Consider the following 18177-nt stretch of genomic DNA (forward strand, 5'->3'; position numbering starts at 1 on the left):
ACGTGGCTGTGTACACTGTGGATGGAGACAACTACTCCAATGCTATGGTGAAAAGGATTTCCTATCCCAGGCAAAGGGATGGGGTGAAAAAGAATAGTTTCACAAGGAGCAGATTGAAAAGAACTGTCACCAATCTGCACCCAACCCTGGCTTCATGAACCAAAATGCATCAACTTAGTTTTGTGAAAGTTACAGAGATTTTTTTTTTTTCTCTTGCAGAATGAAACTTTGGCAACTTCATGCTGCTGTTCTTTAGATTTTCTCATCCCTTAAACTTTTAAAATTTTCTTTCTGATTTGAAACAGAATGCAGCTGTAAAATGTTGTGACTACATTCAACACTACATTCAACAAAACCCATGACAATAAATGCAGAAATATGGCTGATCAACTGCACAAAAATGTGTCATGAACTGTTTATTGAGCTGAAAGCAAGACAGTCTATTTGTGCTTCTCTGGCATTCACAGATCATGCGTACCTGGGCAAATGCAAAATTGTCTATTATATGCAGAGCCTGTCTATTGCAGTTTTTTGTATGAGATTTGCTGGAGCAAGAAATAAAATTTGATTTTTAATGAAGTAATTATAATGAATTAAAACAGTGTGGTGAACTGAAGTCATCTAGTCAGAAGTCAGGAACAGCAGCATATGATGGAGATGATGTGCCCCAGGACTTTGAGAGGAAACTGCATGTGACACATAATCAGTTGCATAAAGGTTCATAAAACTCTCCATGGAAGACTTACTAGTGTGAACTGTAACTGCAATTTGGTGATATGGAATTTACAAAAAGCAAATAGGTAAACCCCTGAATAAATTATTCTCAGCAACTATTTCTACTTGTCAAAAGCACTGCAAAAGAAACTTTGAAGGAGACTGTATTCTGAGTGGAGAATTTTACTTTCATCTGACATTAAGTTGGCAAAATGGATTTCTTTGTGTTTCTAAATGGAAAAAAATTTACAATTATTCACAACAGGTTTTCATAGGTCTCTGAAATCACTGCGTTAGGATAGTAATGCATTGCTGACAGCAAATTTAGTAATGTGAATCTATTAATCCAATTAGGGGGAAAATGTATACTTTTTTCCCCTCAACAGAAAAAAAGAATATAAGTGGGTTCAGTATTTGCATGCAGGTTGTTATGTACAAATACCCATAAATATGTCACAGAAGGAAATCACTGCTTTTTCTCCCTCCAACTTATTCTATGACTATACTTCTATTCCTGGCTTTTAAAAAAAATTCTGTTTAACAAGTTGGAAAGGTTCATATCCTTTTGGTGGTCATCTAGTAAACTAATAAGCTGAGAGGTGTTATAAAAAATAGTATACATTAATAGAAATATACTGATCTCAAAAGCATAATGCAGAGGAGGGCTGCTGTGGATTTTCAATTATTATTCTGCACATGTCCATCAGGGAAGATATTCTATTGTTTAGAAGTAAGGGTTTAAAACAGAGGGGGCAGAAACGCTATTCTGAAAATGTTGTACATCTTTCACTTGTGGTGGTGTTTCTTGCTGATAGTGTGTCAGAAAGCCAATATTTTTAATGATCCTGCTGGACCTTTTAGAGGTTTTCATTCTTCCGGGGTAGTTGTAAATTTTTTAAAAACAGAATTACAGTGTTTTCTGGGAGCTAGCAAAGACTGATAAATTCATTCAAAAGCAACAAAGGATTTAACACTGAGATTTTAACTTTCAAATTTCAAGGCTTTGAAATTTCTAAAACTAAAACCATAAACAAAAGTCCTGGTAGTCAGGTTGATTGTGTATAGAGCCCTTACCTGAAGTTCTTACTACTTTGTTAATTACGACAAGTTTTTATAGGTTTTCCAGACTTAATAATTGATTGTTGCTGGCATTTTCAGATGACAACTGTAATAATGGATTGTGTTATAACTGGTGATGTTAGAAATTCCAGTTATGCATAATTCTGTCTGGTGGAGGTCATCGGTCTAGTTGTAGGCTGGACGAAGGCTAGGTCTTCATCTGGCATAAACGAGTACATTTGGATTGCTGCTTTTGAACAGATCATTTAGTTATTTTCAGGGTTGTTTCCAAAAGGGGCATCTAGGTATGCCTAATTCTGTTCTGGCAGGAGCTGCTGGTTCCAGCACTAAGGTTATGGTTTCGGAGGTTTGGGTTGGTTTGGGTTTAGACAGGCCACTCTAAAACTGTTACTGCACTATGGTATACTGTAGGCTGTGGTATCAAGGGGTTCCTGAGCTAGGGTTGGGGCTGTTACTGATGGATGAACATAACTGTGTGACTAGTGGGGCAGTGGGACTGGTGATGCAGCATGAGAGAGTGGGTTGGTACTATAATTATTATTAAGGCCACAGTGGGGTGGTTACTGCTGGGCTTAGCAGGGGTTGATGAGCTAGGTTTGTGGTCACTGTCAGTACCTGCCACACAGCTATGTTTGGTTCTGTGTGTAGGGAAAAAATGAAAGAGAACTTATTTCTCAAATAAGTCAACAAAATAGAGATGAACTTTCTTTCTTCAGAGTATGTCAAGGATGCTGATTTGTTACAGAGCTTTCAGGCTGAGCTCTGAGCTCCTAATTGGACCTTTAGCCGATAAACCTGCTTAATTAACTAAATCTTCATGAATGGAGGGGCTGAGCCATGATGTAACTGTTCTTTTAGTGCCCTTGTCTAGAAGTAGTCCCCTGGAGGAGGTACCGGTATCTCCCAAGTATTTGGGAGTGGCTCACCTGGTTTATTTTTCTCCTTTGCTTTAGTTTTAGACGTATCCATTGGCTTCTGGGCTTTTCTGCTTGCAGTGGCCATTGTTCCAGGCCAGTTTGTGTAAGAAGAGAACAGCTGCTGTGTTGCATTGTGAAATTTCCATTCTTAACAATGGCTAGGTAGCAATGCACATGGTTTACATTAGAGGATTTATAGCATCTTTATCTTTCATGATTAAATATTCCACTCTTCTTGGTGTAAAACTTATGAAATGGGAATGATACAGGAAATCTGTCTAGTGTCACTTATTTTTGTATACCTAAATTTATTACTCTGCATATGGATCTCTTAGCAGGCTGATCCATGACCAAAGATTGCCTTTTGGTTTTTATGAACCAGGCTGCTTGCCTCCCTACATCTTAGTGTCCTAATAAGGCACACTCTTAACACTTATTTTTATGAACATCTGGAATTCTTTTTTGTTGGAATTTATTCTGTTGTGATTCATCTTTTCACCAATATTTATCTGATCAGGATAGTGGAACAGTAAGAGTACTGATATAAACTGATATTTGGGACTCGACCTTGTTTATATATTCTTTTAGACCTTAAGTTGAAGATCTGCATGCTGCTGGAGTAAAGTCAGACCAAGAAACTATCAGGACCCCTGTAATGGGAAAATTCACACTAGAAGGCCTTGGAAGTTTCGGATCAGAGCATCTTTAGAGTTTGATGCTGATCTGAGAATAAAGAAGCCAAATCCTGCTCTTGCCCCTACAGCTGAAACGTTGAATGTGTTTTGAGTAGTCACTCTGTCTTCCTACCTGCTGTTTGCTGTATCTGTTCAGAGTATAACCTTCGAGGGGCAGGGGCTATCAGGAATTTGTAAGGCAGGTTTACTGAGCATGACAGATTGAGAATCTCAGCTGAGGACTCCAGGAACTGTAAGGCTGTGGATTTGTGTTAGGATTTGATCCAAATTAATAGATTGTTGTTGCTGATCACTAACATCTTATTTTCCTCTCTTCTCCTTGCTCCGGACTGTGCTATGTGTCACTTATCTTTTGCTAGCTTTGGCAGTTATCTAATTGTGTGTTTAGAACTTGCTAAATCAGCAAAACAGTAATCTGGGAGAGGGAGAAAAAGAATATTTTTAATGCCAGCATGATAGTGGTCTGGGAAGGCTGATCTGAGTGATCAGGGAAGACTGAGAAAGAGGAATACAGCAAGAAGGAAAGAGCAGCAGGGTTGTTAAGAGAGGAAGAATAAAACCTGCTTTCAGCAGCAAGCTCTTAGTTCAGCTCCACTATAATGAGAAATCGTGTAATATGGATGGTGCATTTGTATAATGTTTCTCTCCTTTTTTGGTTGTGCTATGTGAATAGCTTCACACAGGTCACTAGAACATTGACAGTGTAAGGTAGTGGGCTAAACCCTGCTATTGACCCATGAGGCAATAGTGTGAATGTATTTCAGCATTTGATATTTATAGTTGGTAAAGTAGCAATGTAGCTCACTATTTTCCATATCGCTCTTACTTTTGTCACTTCTTTGATCTGGAAAAATGCAAAGCAACATGGGAGATAGTTAAGAAAACTCATATTCCAATTATTTCTACTTCAATTACTCTGTTGCAATTTTTTTTGTGCAGATTGCTGGATGAAAGACAGAAGGAAGGGAACACCAATTTCTCAACAGACTATCAATATTTTGAATCTGAGTTTTTACTGGAGTTTGCTAATACAAGCAGGAACAATAGAACTTTTGAAAATATCCAAACTTGAGGTTAATGATCATTATCTATGCAGTGACTCACACAACAATTCTGTATGAGTCATGGAGAGCCATATGGATATTTTTCTCTTAACTAAAAAGTAAATCCAGGTTCTGGGAACAGATGCTCCTTTGATAAGGCTCTGCCAATAGAGAGCGGCAGTTCACCAGTGTTGTTGGCTAACAGTGTATTCAAAGAGAAAATGAGCAAACCCAACATGGCATCAAGGATCAGACTGATGTTTACTGAGAGATCAAAGTAGCGAAAAACAAAACTGCTTTGAAACCTTGTATGGACTTTGTGCAAATAAAAGGTGCAGGTATGTGGCATGATTAAATGATCTGAAGATATATTTGGGCAAGTTCTAAACAAGCGAAGCGAGGTGCAGATAGTGGGGTAGCTGTCCCCAGACTAACTGTCCTGCAGAAGAAGATAACAGGACGGTATGCTTTTGATATTTGAGCAAATCCATTTAGCAAGTCAGGAGAGTGCTAGTGTGCCAAAAGTGGCAAGGTTGGAGGAGTTTTTAAAAAATATCTAGCTAATCTTTTGCCTTCTAAAGTCTCCTACAAATCTTTGTTTTGAGACTCTTGCTTTTAACAAGTGTAGGAATGGAAAGTCATTGGAAGAAGTGGAAAGAGGTGAAGGAAAAGTGTCCAGGAGAGAGGGGTAAAGGGGCAATACTTTATAACAGAGCCTCCAGGTGTCATCACAAAGACAAATGAAACTTTGTCTTTTGGCTGAAGCTTGACAAGTAAATTGGTCAGCACATGTGCCACTGGAAACGCTGATACTGTGCACTGAGAGCAACTGTATTTTCAGTGTCAACAATGGTCTTTATTGCTTATAAACGGAATGAGGGAAGTCAGAGGGCGAAAATCTCTGTTAGAGAGCCACGGTGCCAGCAGGTGGGCTATGAGCTGAATGCAAATGGCAGCAGCCTGTGCTGCCAGCACTCTCTCAGAAGTGCACGTAGCACAGTGCCAGCCAGGCAGTCTTTATAGTCTTATTAAAACTTCTGAATTTCTCCTGTAGATCAACACACTCTCTATTTCTTCTTGTTGTTGTGTGAAAGGCAGGTGCTGAAGCAGATACTATATTGGCACCTCACTTTCTATGTTCTTCCAGTGTGCAGCGCAAGGTAAACCTGCGTGCTTAATGTGACAGCTGCCACCTTTACTTCTTCCTTCTTGCTGTTTTACCACTGATACAATTGCATTATAACTCAGTCATCAGTATAGGGCCGGACAGCAGAGCTGCTCGGGAGCTTGCCAGTGTATTTATTTCTTGTTGGAAGATGCCCACTTTACAAAACAAAAACTTCGTGGGGGAGCTTTGCTTTCCAAAGTTCTCCAGTTGGAAAGTTTTATAGTTTTAAATTTAATCCAGAGTTTTCCTGTTAGAAATATTTGTTAAATTGCACTGAAAAGGCTTTAAAAAATTTAGCCTGCTCTGTTTTGCTCTGCACAGCCATGTATGTGATAAAACAAATGTGGGGTTTTATGATCTTCATCATATGTCTGGGCAGGAAAGCTTTGCCACGCTGCTCCTCTTGTAGGCCATGCTCAGATGCTTAGGATCAAATTGGCTAGGGGACATAAAAACAGCTGAGGCACAGACAGGAGTCACAATTTCCAAATGCACAGCATAGCAAAGCTAAGCTAGTGTGAGGGCAGGCAGAGATAAGCAAAACCTTAAATGCATGAGGAACCATGGGCCCCAGCAAGGAGCAGCATTTCTTTGCGTTCCTGCAGCTCCACTTGCTATGGCACCAACAGCTGCCTGTTACCTGGGAAATAGGCATTAGATCAGTATTTACCCCATGAAGTTTCTGATAATTTAAGTGCCTTCTAATATGTTTTTATTGTTTATGCTAATCTATTTAACATAGAGTACGCTTTCTTCAAACAATTTGCAGGAGGTTCTTTTGGGGAAGATTGGTAGGCTGAGTAAATCCTCTTTGATGTTTTCCCAAGGAAGGTGCTGTTGGCGTCTTGACTGTTTCTAGCTTAAACTTCACATAACCACAGGGCTCTTTCTGTGAGGTAGTAGCTATCTTTTGCTAAGTTTTTATGGTAATGCTGTACATATGTAGAAGTCAGTACTGCCTGCTCCAGCATCAAAGGCAAAAGCTGATATCTCTATGATGACGTACTTACTAGTACGATACACGTCTCTGACTATAGGTAGGCATAATGACAACATCTAGCGTGCTCTCATTTCCCTGCTGCTTCTTATCTCTAGTCTATTCCTACACAGAAAATGGAGAGAACATGGGAAAACCATACATTAATCTATTCTCATTAAAGAGCCCTAAAACCACATTTGTACTACCATTTATTTAAGAAAGGGGCTCTTACAAAACAAGCAAGGTGGAAAGACAAAGCACAGGTTAAAGAAGCTGTAAAAATGTAATAATTACTAGGCTACACTGTCCTAAAATTACATCTTACTAATGCTTAGAGAGAGAACTTTGCAGTTTGGTAATTTCAGCATGCTTACAGTACAGTCACTCAGCCTGAAAGAAGCACAGTGTCTTTGATTTGGAGAGGAAGTATTATTTTGCAATTTCAGTGAAGGACAAAAATACAGTTTTTAAATTTCTGACTGAGTCAGTTCTACTTACTCTTTAATGTGTGCAGGTGGAATGAGTGGACGGAGCCAAAGAAACACCAAACCTCTGCTGGTCCTAATCCTTTTGAGAACTGATTTCTGAATTTTTAGAACCATTATTACAAAATAATATTTTTTTATTACAGAAGTTTGTATTACTTATGCCTACCCACAGATATACATGAATTTTACTTGTGTCACTCTTGTGGTATTTCCTGATTTATTTCAGTAGAAGTGGCTAATTTTTAAAGAAAAATATTTCTGAAAATTTAATCAAGTTTTTAATGTAATATATCCATGAAAAGATCATGATTTAATCAAATATATTTCTAATTAGCAGTAACTGATTTTTTTTTTATAACTAATTTACATTTCTGGCCTAACACTTTAGAGTTTGCTCTAATGTCATGGTTAATAATCTAATATCTTTAGCAAAACATCGACTTTTTTTTCATGATTGGTTAAAATAAATCACATGACAACGTATCTCTTAGACTGCATAAGTGTGCAAATACTTCTGGCTTTGACAAGTTGCAAATACCAAGACTACACTAATCCTCCTGCTGTTAAATTGTGTTCACCCTGCTACTTAAAAATAACAGTATTCAGAACAAATAAACCCTGGAGTGACAGAAGCATGAGTGATTTAAATTTTCATTTGTTAAATTAAAAGTTAACAGAACTTAGTTTAATCAAGACTAGCACATAATTTGTTTTCTTTAGACCATATAGTAAAAAAAGATCAAGTTTAAATTGTCATTAAAGCACTCTCTACCTTCTCCATTAATAAAAACTTATCTGTCTTTGGACTCCAATGCACCTTGAGTCATAGATTGCCATGTAAAAGAGAAGCTAAAGAAGAGGAAGATGCACTTTTGCTGCAAGTGAAGAAGATCCATTTGATCTGGAAGCCTCCATCACATCATATGTGGCATTGTTTTTGAGACTGGTGCTTATTACTCATTTCCATGACTTGGCTATATTGGCCATAAACATTTGCTTTTGTTGACTGAGAATGTAATTTTTAACCCTTAGGAAGAAGTGACTGTAGCAAATTTTGATTTCTGTAGGGCAGCAATGCTTGGTATTCCAGGAGGGTGCTGGGGAAAGGTGCCCTGTTCCAGTAGAGAGACCCTCCAGCAGGGACTTCTGGTAGGTGTTTTGGAGCTTAGGTCTGATAACTGTCTCGGTGTCCTGTACTGTCCCTCCCAATTGCATCACGTGTTCAGGTTTAGCATTATTTATTCTAGTTCCTACCTCTAATGTCTCTAAGAATCACAGCCATTGACTACATCTCTGCTGTTCCCAAAGGGCATCTCGTGCAGTCGGACAACTCTGTAGGTGAGAAGCAGGTTGTGTCAATTCAGTGACGCAATCAGCAGCTGGTTGTGCTGGATGCGGAGTACCTTTTGGCTCTCCTGACCCTGCTGGGAGGAGGAGCTCCTGGCAGGGTTCAGCTCTTTCTCTTTAAAAAGACAATCTCAGTAACAAGAGCTGAGGCTCATTTATAAATGCTGGCTGTTGATACTGCACAGGCATTCCTCGTCCGCTTTATCCTTGTACGAAGACTGTTTTACTGATTAAAAATCCCCCTCCCCTTTTTCTTTTTCCAGTCTCCTTAAAGATTTCTTTTTCTAATTTAGATAGTCAGCATGTTTGTTTTTAGAAGTCTCATATTCTCAAAGTGCTTGAAGGACAATTGCTGGGAAAAATAGCTCTAGCTCCAAATCTCTGGCACAGCTGCTTCAGTAGTGTTGTAGTCTGAAGAGAACAAAGAAGAATTGATTGTTCTCTACAGTGCACACAAGTTGCCAAGATATGAGCATCTCTCAGTACACAATGTCCTTTATTCTACCTGTGCTCTCTGACCTTGATTATTCATTTTCACTTCTGGAATGGCTTTCATTTCCAGGTGTAAGACCAAAGCAGCCTGACACGCGTATGGATCACAGGGATGCCCTGCGTTAACACCAAGATGAATTTGCGTTATTGATATATACTACTGCCAACTTGGTGGACAGTTGCATGCTCACAGGTGTGTAATCAGATTGCTTTTTATCTAATTTTGGCAAATGGGACAATTACCACACAGAGGAATCAGCAGTTTAGAGAGTCTTCTTGTAGGATTAATGAAGAGCTAGCTTTTGTAATGCCTCTGTCTGTTACACTGCAAAATTGAAAGGGCAGAGTACAGATGTACTTTTTGTTCAGGTTTGAAATTATCCTAAATCACTTCTTTGGAGTCCCTGTATATTTTATTCTGTCATCTAGATTATTAGAATTATTTTATTACTCTCTTTTTCTTTGTAAAGTAACTAGAATGATTCATAGCAGAAACTTCTTTCAATGAATGTGTTTACATTTGTAAAGGGATGATTAAATTAAAAACCAACTGCTAAACACTAAGAAGAATGAGATTGTTGAATACATAATTCTGCACTTTGACTTCAGAGATTTACTGTTTTTCCAAAATAAGTTAATGCAGTGTCCTGTTGATTACTGAATTATTAAAGCCACTATTGATTTCTTAATATAACCAGCCTAGATTATTGTATCCACCTTATAGCTGTACTTGCCAAAGCGACTCTCTTAAATGGCACAAAATATTATTTTGATTAAGCTGCTTTTCCTCTTAAAATCTGTTTCCTTAGATGTGGAAGAATCTTGGATGTTCACTATGATATTTTCACAAAATTTATTAAAAAAGGCAAATGAAAATACTAGCCTTTCTAATACAAAGTCCAAAGCTGAAAATGTATCATTACACAAATTGTCTAGTAAAGCGAAACAAATCAATATTTAATACCAGTTCTGCCTCTGGTCTTAAGGTTCCAACTTAATGGAAACTGAACCTAAGCAATGGATTTGTTAGGTCCATATCCCAGGAAAGCATTTAATTTTGCGTAATTTGAATCAAGAGGAATAAGGACAGTGCTCACATTTTGGAGGACACTGAAAACTTCACAGGATTGGAACTCGCATCTTAAAGTCAATAACAGCGCCCTAAATCCTGGAGGTCTTTATAAGAAAACCTCCAGCTCATAAATGTGCTTGTGCAAAGTAATTTGTTATGAGAGAGATTTAGTAGGTTAAAGGAGAACTGAAGGTTGGGAAGAAGTAGGACAGTTTATGAAGGTGAAGAAACTCTTTTTCTCGGGTGAATGTGGGGAAGAATGAGATAGTATCAATTTTAAACCTACCAGGGTTTTTTCAAAGTCGTTTGGAGACCTTTGGACCTAATTCAAACCCACTGAAGTCAATGGCAATATTGGTGATTTCAATGGAAATTGGAACGGGATTTCATACTGTTAGCAAAGATGAAGTTAGGTTTAATTGCAGCTCACAGAGTACAGAAATATTTGCAAACAACTTCAGGGCTGCGTGTCCGTGTCGTCCCCCCCCCGTTTTCAGTAAGCAACTATCACTTCTTAACAGGAAAACTGAAAAAAGCAAACCTCCTGAAGTGCACGGTACTTCCTCACAACTTGTGCTCTTGGTGAAGACCATGTATTGGTCACCGAAGGACATCGAGGTGCTGGAGCGTGTCCAGAGAAGGGCAATGAAGCTGGTGAAGCATCTGGAGAACAAGTCTTATGAGGAGCGGCTGAGGGACCTGGGGTTGTTTAGCCTGGAGAAAAGGAGGCTGAGGGGAGACGTTATTGCGCTCTACAACTACCTGAAAGGAGGTTGTGGCGAGGTGGGTGTCAGTCCCTTCTCCCAAGTAACAGGACGAGAGGAAATGGCCTCAAGTTGCACCAGGGGAGGTTTAGATTGGATATTAGGAAAAATTTCTTCACCAAAAGGGTCGTCAAGCATTGGAATAGGCTGCCCCAGGGAAGTGGTTGAGTCCCCATCCCTGGAGGTATTTCAAAGACGTGTAGATGAGGCGCTTAGGGACATGGTTTAGTGGGCATGGTGGTGTTGGGTTGATGGTTGGACTTGATGATCTTAGAGGTCTTTTCCAACCTTAATGATTCTATGATTCTATTGTGCAATCCTCATTTTAGTTCATCAGCCCCATAAGGGAGGGCTAAAATCATAGGCTGTGTGGGCAGCTTTACACCATGGTGATTTTATGTTAGGTCAATTTCCTTACTTCCCTTTTATTATTTTTATGGTAAGCCTTTTATAAATATATTGCAATTATTTTCTTTTCACTTATCAGATCTGTTTCCTGCTTTTCATCGTGTGCATTTTCTATCTTGTATTTTTAAGTGCTTTTTTCCCCTCCCTTCTGTTCAGGGTTTTCCTCTGCTTGCTGCTACTGCTTGCTCCTTTTTTCCTTCCCCTGAGAAATGTCACTAGGGTGGTCTACATGTGATAAAAGTTTGAAACTCTGCCAAATCTTGCAGCTTTTGGTCACAGTTAAACATTATGAATATGCATAAATTTAAGGGATGCTAAAGCAGTTAGATATAATAAGGACAAATTAATCTGGCAAAAATAAGATGCTGAGCCTTCATGAAGTACCTTGTGTGAATGTAAAACGCTGTTGATGCTGCCCTGAAGCTGTCGCGACTTAAAGACATCACATAGGACTTAAGGAAAAGAGTTTGAAGGTGGGAGGAATGGTCATAGCCCTTCTGAAAAAGGGCATTCCCCTTTCAAATAGCTTAGGCTTTTGTTTGTCATTTGAATTTATTCGTGAAAATGAATGAAGAGTAGGAGTGCTTATTGTGAGCACTGGGAAGGCTGCACAAGCCTGGCGCGCTGGGCTCCGAGTCCTCCAGTGGACCTGTGGCGGGCTGAGACAGGTTTCTCATCTTCATATTGGCAGAGACAGCTTTAGCCCTCTGCAGCTGATCTCATGGGAACTGGAAATAAGAGCCATAGCAGCTGCAGCTGTGGCTCAGCATGTTAACTTAGGTGATCACTGCTTCAATTTTATGTTAATATGCTGGGCTGTGTTTTGCAGTGAGTGTGCTGCCTGTTCTGCGGCCTGTGCTGTGGCACAAAGAATGGATAACAGGGTGGGACAAACAGGTGGCTGCAGCCACCTCTGTCAGCTGCTGCTGAGCATGATGGTGCTTAGAAGTGACTGGCCTTAGGAGCTTTAACAAGATTTCTTACGATTTCTTAAAGGTCCTCATTGTCTCTTGTAATCTGGCACTTGGGGCCCTTTCTTCATTTGTTTGGATGTCTATTTTACCTCATTGTGGAAGCATTAAGAGTTTTAAAGCACATGTCCAGTAGAGTCAAGATATAATAAGTTAGAGTGTGATGTAAAACCACGTTAGTTGAAGTGCATTCAGCTCTGTGTGGACCCTCTCATTCAGAAGCAAAGTACCCATACAGGAATCTAATGAGCTTTAGCTAATGTGCTTTCACTTTGCAGCAGTCTTTAATTAGTCTTTCCATTCCCTGTGTCCCTTAATCAGTGCAGACTTCAGGTTTTATGCATCCTACCCAGCATCTAGTGCATACTGTATGTCACCAGAAAGCTCAAGAAAGAGTTCAGATCTGCACCCCCGCCCTCCCAAGCAGAGAAAAATAGTGCTGTCTCTTACAATGCTATGGTTTGCTTTAAAATACAATTAGATTCCCTCAGTGGCACTGTAGTATGCTCTCTATATACAGCTCTGGAGGTTGATTTAACTTCAGTTATTAATCTCAGCAGCTGTTTATGGCATTGTATAGTACAGCACTAAGAAATAAAGATTATTCCTTAAATAAATGTAAAGATATGCAGGCAGTGAAGTGCAGTATTCTCATAACAGTCTAACCACAGGTATGCTATACTGCTGTGTAATAGACCCTATACTTAGAATAAAGTTTAAACTCTCTTTTCTCTGCCACTATTTTGTGGGATTTTTTTTTTTTTTTTGAATTGCCAGAAAAGTTAAGGTGGCCAGAGTTTTTCCTGATGGCTCAGAAATTTGGTCATAAAATTAAAATAAGTAAACTAGCCCCTGCTTAAAACTGTTTGTCTATGTTATAAAATTAACAACCTTTATGTTGGGGGCTGGTGCCAATATTTGTGAGATAATAAGCACCCCTGTGGCCATAAGTTTATGACAATTTCTGTTCCATGGGTGAGTGTAGAGTCTGTGAAACTTCACCTTCAGTAGAAACTTCTCTTTATCTCATGTGGAGTCCCCAGGGTCCAGCGGTACCTGAGCTTCTGCACTAAGCTGGTGTCTTGTTGTAGGACACTTTCCTCTATGTGGCTATGTCTTTCCAAGAAGCCTGGAGGAACAGAATGATTTTTTTGAGTCTTCTATGTATCTGTCAGATTTTGTTGAAATTTGGTAACTATTTAAAAAATAAATGGGGTTGGCAATGTATGTTATTATTGTATCAGTGGGAATTATATCAGTATTGTTGTATCTGCAGGAAACTAAGTTAAAAAAATTACAAAATGCTAGAGTACAGATCACTGTATTTTACAAATTGGCCAAGTGCTAAAGGGCATATGTTGAAAAAATGTTAAAGTAGTTTAACAAATGTCATTGTTTTTCAGTTCAGTTGCTGTTTCTAAGCACTTTCCATATCCATTTTTAAAATGTTCTCTGTTTATAAGTAAACATTCGGTATTTGTTCTGGGCGCTACCCTCCAAAGCCACCCTGTGATGCGGGTGTTGCATTGGCTCCTTTCGTTTTCACTCCTTGCCAAATGAACCCCAGATGTGCACGCAGGGGTACCTGGGGCAAAACTTTTTGTTCCTAGCACCTTTGTACAGGTGTGGCTGAGGCTTGTATGGGGCACCCAATTCTGGGGGGGATCTGCAAGAAAGAAGACAATTGTCTTTTTTTCCTCTTCAGTGAGATGAGGCTCATGAGTGGCTTGTCAGTGAGATGTGGAGTGGAGAGCAGCAAAACCCTATAGGTGGTAGCTAAATTGCACGGCTATGATAGAATACGTTTAGGAAGGAGGTCTATCAGGAAGGTGCTATTTCTAGAGTCTGTTTTGTGCATATGTATTTTGGTTAGCTTCGAACCCACTCAGCATGGGTTTGATTCTGCCTTAGACATTGCTGCTATAATACTAATGTTTCACTTAGGAGAGAGAGAACTAAAAGGCAGCACAGAAAGAACAAAGAGAAAAGCAAATGAAGAGCTATTGTGTAATGGGTGAGGGAATTTAGAGAAAAAAATACAATAAATATACAATTTATAGCCTGCTTGTATCAGACTAGCTTTTAGGGAATTTTTTTCCTACCCCTAAAATAAAGCAGAAGTATTGTTTAAACTAGACAAACACATTTAAACTTAGAGTAAACCTTAACCAGTTCACCTAAATGGAAAAGAAAAGAAAGAATCAATGAGGTTACAAGTACAACCCTCAGAGTATTTGAAGTGCCTGGCCTTGAGATGTTTATGTAGAATTTATTATAATATATTGGTGGTTGGGCAAGTCGAGTGAAAGAATAAGAAATTCCAGCATAAATACATTATCTAGTCCTAAGATTAAATGAGAGAGTAACCACATCTGAAAAACAAAGAAAGTCTGGTTAAATTTCCTTTTGTATTATTTTTCCTTTTAGCATGAATGAAATGTCTTTGCTTTTAAATCAGCTATTATTGTGCAGTACTGATGAATAGCAAATACCAGGCTTATGTTTTAAAAAGGCACTTGTGATGATTTTGGGATTTACAGACCCTGACCTCGTCTTCCTTTAGCACATAGTAAATTGCTTGAAACTATAAGGAAAAGGAGACTAATAGAAGACTTAGGATATGATATAACAGATACAAACTAGAATGGTTTATGTATAAAGGAAAATAGAACTTGTCAGAAGTGCTGTAGTTCTAAGTGTATTAAAAATAGGGCACTATTTTATTTTTATGTTTGAAGTCTTTTAGAAAATTTTGTTGATGGTCTCTTCTGAATTGGGAGGAGAAATACTGTCATGAATAAAAAGTTCTTAAGAGACAGAGGTATCAGAAAGAGTCTGAAGTTCAGAAATATTGTGTGTTAGCTGCTAGATTCACTCTACAGTCTCCCATACTTGCTGGGCTCCAGCAAGCAAGGCAATGTCCTGCTCAGCTGTCTTGCCAGGGCAAAAATGCCATTTTGTGTATGGAAGGTCTCATCATAGGAATAATGTAAATGTAATCATTGATTTCTTAACTTGGTCTCCTGAGATAGGCTAGTGGAGAGGGAAGAGGTTTTCTTTAGGACTTTTGGTGGAGAAAGGTCTATCTAGTCTGACCTTGGCTGAAAGACTGTATTTCTTGCTGATTTAGGCTCCCACGGTCTTGTTTTTCAGCAGCTGTTTTGAAGGCTGTGCATGGCTATCCCACGATCTATGTCATTACTTGACCTATCTCAGAGTCATATGACTGTAGGACTATAGAACAATGGTCTGGAAAAATGGAACAAAATCCAGTTTCTTATTACAGTCATGTACCCCTTCCACCATTGGATACAATGATTTCTTCCTGCACCATGGTGGCAGATGATTCTTTTTGTATCGGTTATGAACAGCTCCCCCTGTGTATCTTTACAGGGACAGAAATCCTTTTTTCCTAACCTGCAGCCAAATCACACTAACCCTTTCTTCAGCTTAGTGTGGGACACCAGGGCTTTTCTGCGTTAACTCTGTGGTCTGTCAGACATACAAAAGGCCCTGGATGCCTGCTCTTCTGAGATGCTCCTCTGCTTGCTGGCTCCTGAGTATGCCTCTGTGCTTATTATGCCGAGTCCTGTGTCCCCATTTCAAATCTCAGTGCTCCAGTCCCTGGATTTATTCCAGATGCTGCCGTCCTTATATAAGCCCAAGGCACTCTGTCTTTCATCTGAACGCTTGTTGGATTTTAACTTTTCTTTTCTGCCTGTCTCAATACCTAATAACTTTGACTCATGCACACTGAACTACAGCATGCCGTTGCCCATCAATCAGCCAAGTCACCAGAGGCAGTGCTGGCGTCTGACCCAGGGCCAGTACACCCCACGTATGAACTCGACAATAACATTTTCTCAGCTCTGTAACCCTCACCCAGTGTGGGCTGAAGCACTGGACATGGTGTGATTACGGAAGGGGAGTGTCTCTTTTGGGAACTCAAGGGACAATGCCCCTGAGTAGAGCAAGCATATCTACCTGGATAACTTACTGACTTTGATACCTGCAAAACAAGATTAAGGATTTGAGATGAAGTTACAAGAAAGCCAAAGACTACAGTGAACACTGGGATAGTTTTCTGTTCATAGGGGAGGCTCATTTTTAAGCTACTACACAGGTCTAATCCCTAATTACTTCTGTGAATCTCTACATGAAGATCTGGGATACCATTTTGTATGAGGCTAGGCCATTTCTGCTGGTGAGGAGGAAGAAGACAAAGTTTATGACCAGCCAGCTGGGGAGGAGGAGCATGGGGCCTCTCAGTGGCCAGCACCTCTCAATAGTAGTTGTCTGCGGATCACTTGTGAAGTAATGAATGTTTCTCATTCTGTAGTGCTTCCTTCACTGCTAAACCTCTTGCATTTGCAGTATACCTCTTCTCAGGTCAGAGATACTGCAAAGGGAATGGCAGTCATTGCTCCTGTGAGAATATCGTCATCATGACGGAATATCTAGCAATGCAATGAGTTGCATATGCATCCCCAGCTCTGCTTATAGGCTACCTTTTTGTAGGTAGCCCATGCTAAACATGAAACAAATCAGTTTCAAATATGGCTGTATTGCCACAGGAAGGATCGTTATGAGGCTCAGATGTGGACTTTTGCTCATTGTAGCTTGCAAAACTATGCAGGAAATGCTAAGACATATTTCTGGTGTCTTTGCCGTGTTGAGATATGAAGCACATCTCCATAGTGCAAAGATACTCCAATGTTTTCTTCTGAAGTGGTGGTTCACATCACAAAAAGAAAGCTTATTCTTATCAAGGAGCCACCCACAAATACCTTTATGATGGAACATTGCCCACATTCTGCAGTGCATATGAACAGTGGCAGGCAATGTAGAGCTGGGTACCAAATGGCTTGCCCATGGTGCCTGCTGTGGCTAATTTGATGGAAATATAGTCCTATGCTTATGCCAGATCTGCATTACGTTTGTGGTTTTTTTAGATCTTCTGGTAGGGACACAGCCAAAGAAAGGAACTGAGGAACTGAAACTGCAGCCTAGAGAACAGAAGTGGTCTTTTGTTTAGTCAATGGGAAGTTGGGTGTTTAAATGCAATGGCTGGCAATGTTGAATCCCCGCTACTGCAGATCCAGAGATGCATCGGATTTTTCTTTTTCTGATCTTACACTCTCCAAAGCTTTTGCTTTTCCTCCATAGGTGGTTATTTTGACAGTCTGTCTGTCTCCTCCCACCCTTTGTCTTGGCTGCCTTTCTCTGTCATTGTAGTAATAACTGGCTGTTGCAAATGTGGCACCAGGGTTTTCTGCAGGACAGCACCGTGTCTTTAAACTTCTGAGAGCTAATGTATTTTCTACTGGGGATTGTGCATGAATGGTGTTTCTTGCATGCTCTTCAAGCTCTATACGTGGTTGTTGAAATTATTTTACATTGATTCTGTTCTCTCTCTGGGAAAACTGTAACAGATTGTCTTGCAAATATGTCCTCGTGTTGGCATGTGGATTTATGTGCAAGCATACACACTGGAAATAATATAAGCTTCTCCCAAATGTTACTGTGAGTAAAACTTCAGCCATCAGCAAACATGGGTCATGAACATCACTGAACTGAATAGCTTTCGTTTGTCTAAATATTCTCAGAGAGTTTCCCCAAAGTTTTTGAGCCACCATTTGCAACACACAGCTTTTCACAAGGAATTAGATTCAGAGTTTACCTGCCCATTGTTTCATAATTACAGGATATACCTGATGTTTTTGGAAGCATGTCTTATCCAGAGAGCCTAGGTGCTGAATATGAACTTTTCTAAGGCTATAGTTGAATATTTTCTTAGCTTGCAAGTAGAAGAAAATCACAGATGAGACTGCTGTTCTAGCTACCTACCTCTGCTTGAATTGGTTACTGAAATCTGCTGTGATTCCCATCTTGCCAAATAATGAGAAATGGAGAAAGCTGCAAACTGACTGACACTACCTACAAATTGTTAGTGTCATTTCTTCCATGTGCCCAGAGGCATTATGTCTGAGACTAACCAATGCTAATTTATATTTACTGCCTGTTTGTCAAGCTGGGAAG

This window comes from Aptenodytes patagonicus, chromosome 3 (genome assembly GCF_965638725.1).
Source record: "Aptenodytes patagonicus chromosome 3, bAptPat1.pri.cur, whole genome shotgun sequence".
Classification (NCBI taxonomy): domain Eukaryota; kingdom Metazoa; phylum Chordata; class Aves; order Sphenisciformes; family Spheniscidae; genus Aptenodytes; species Aptenodytes patagonicus.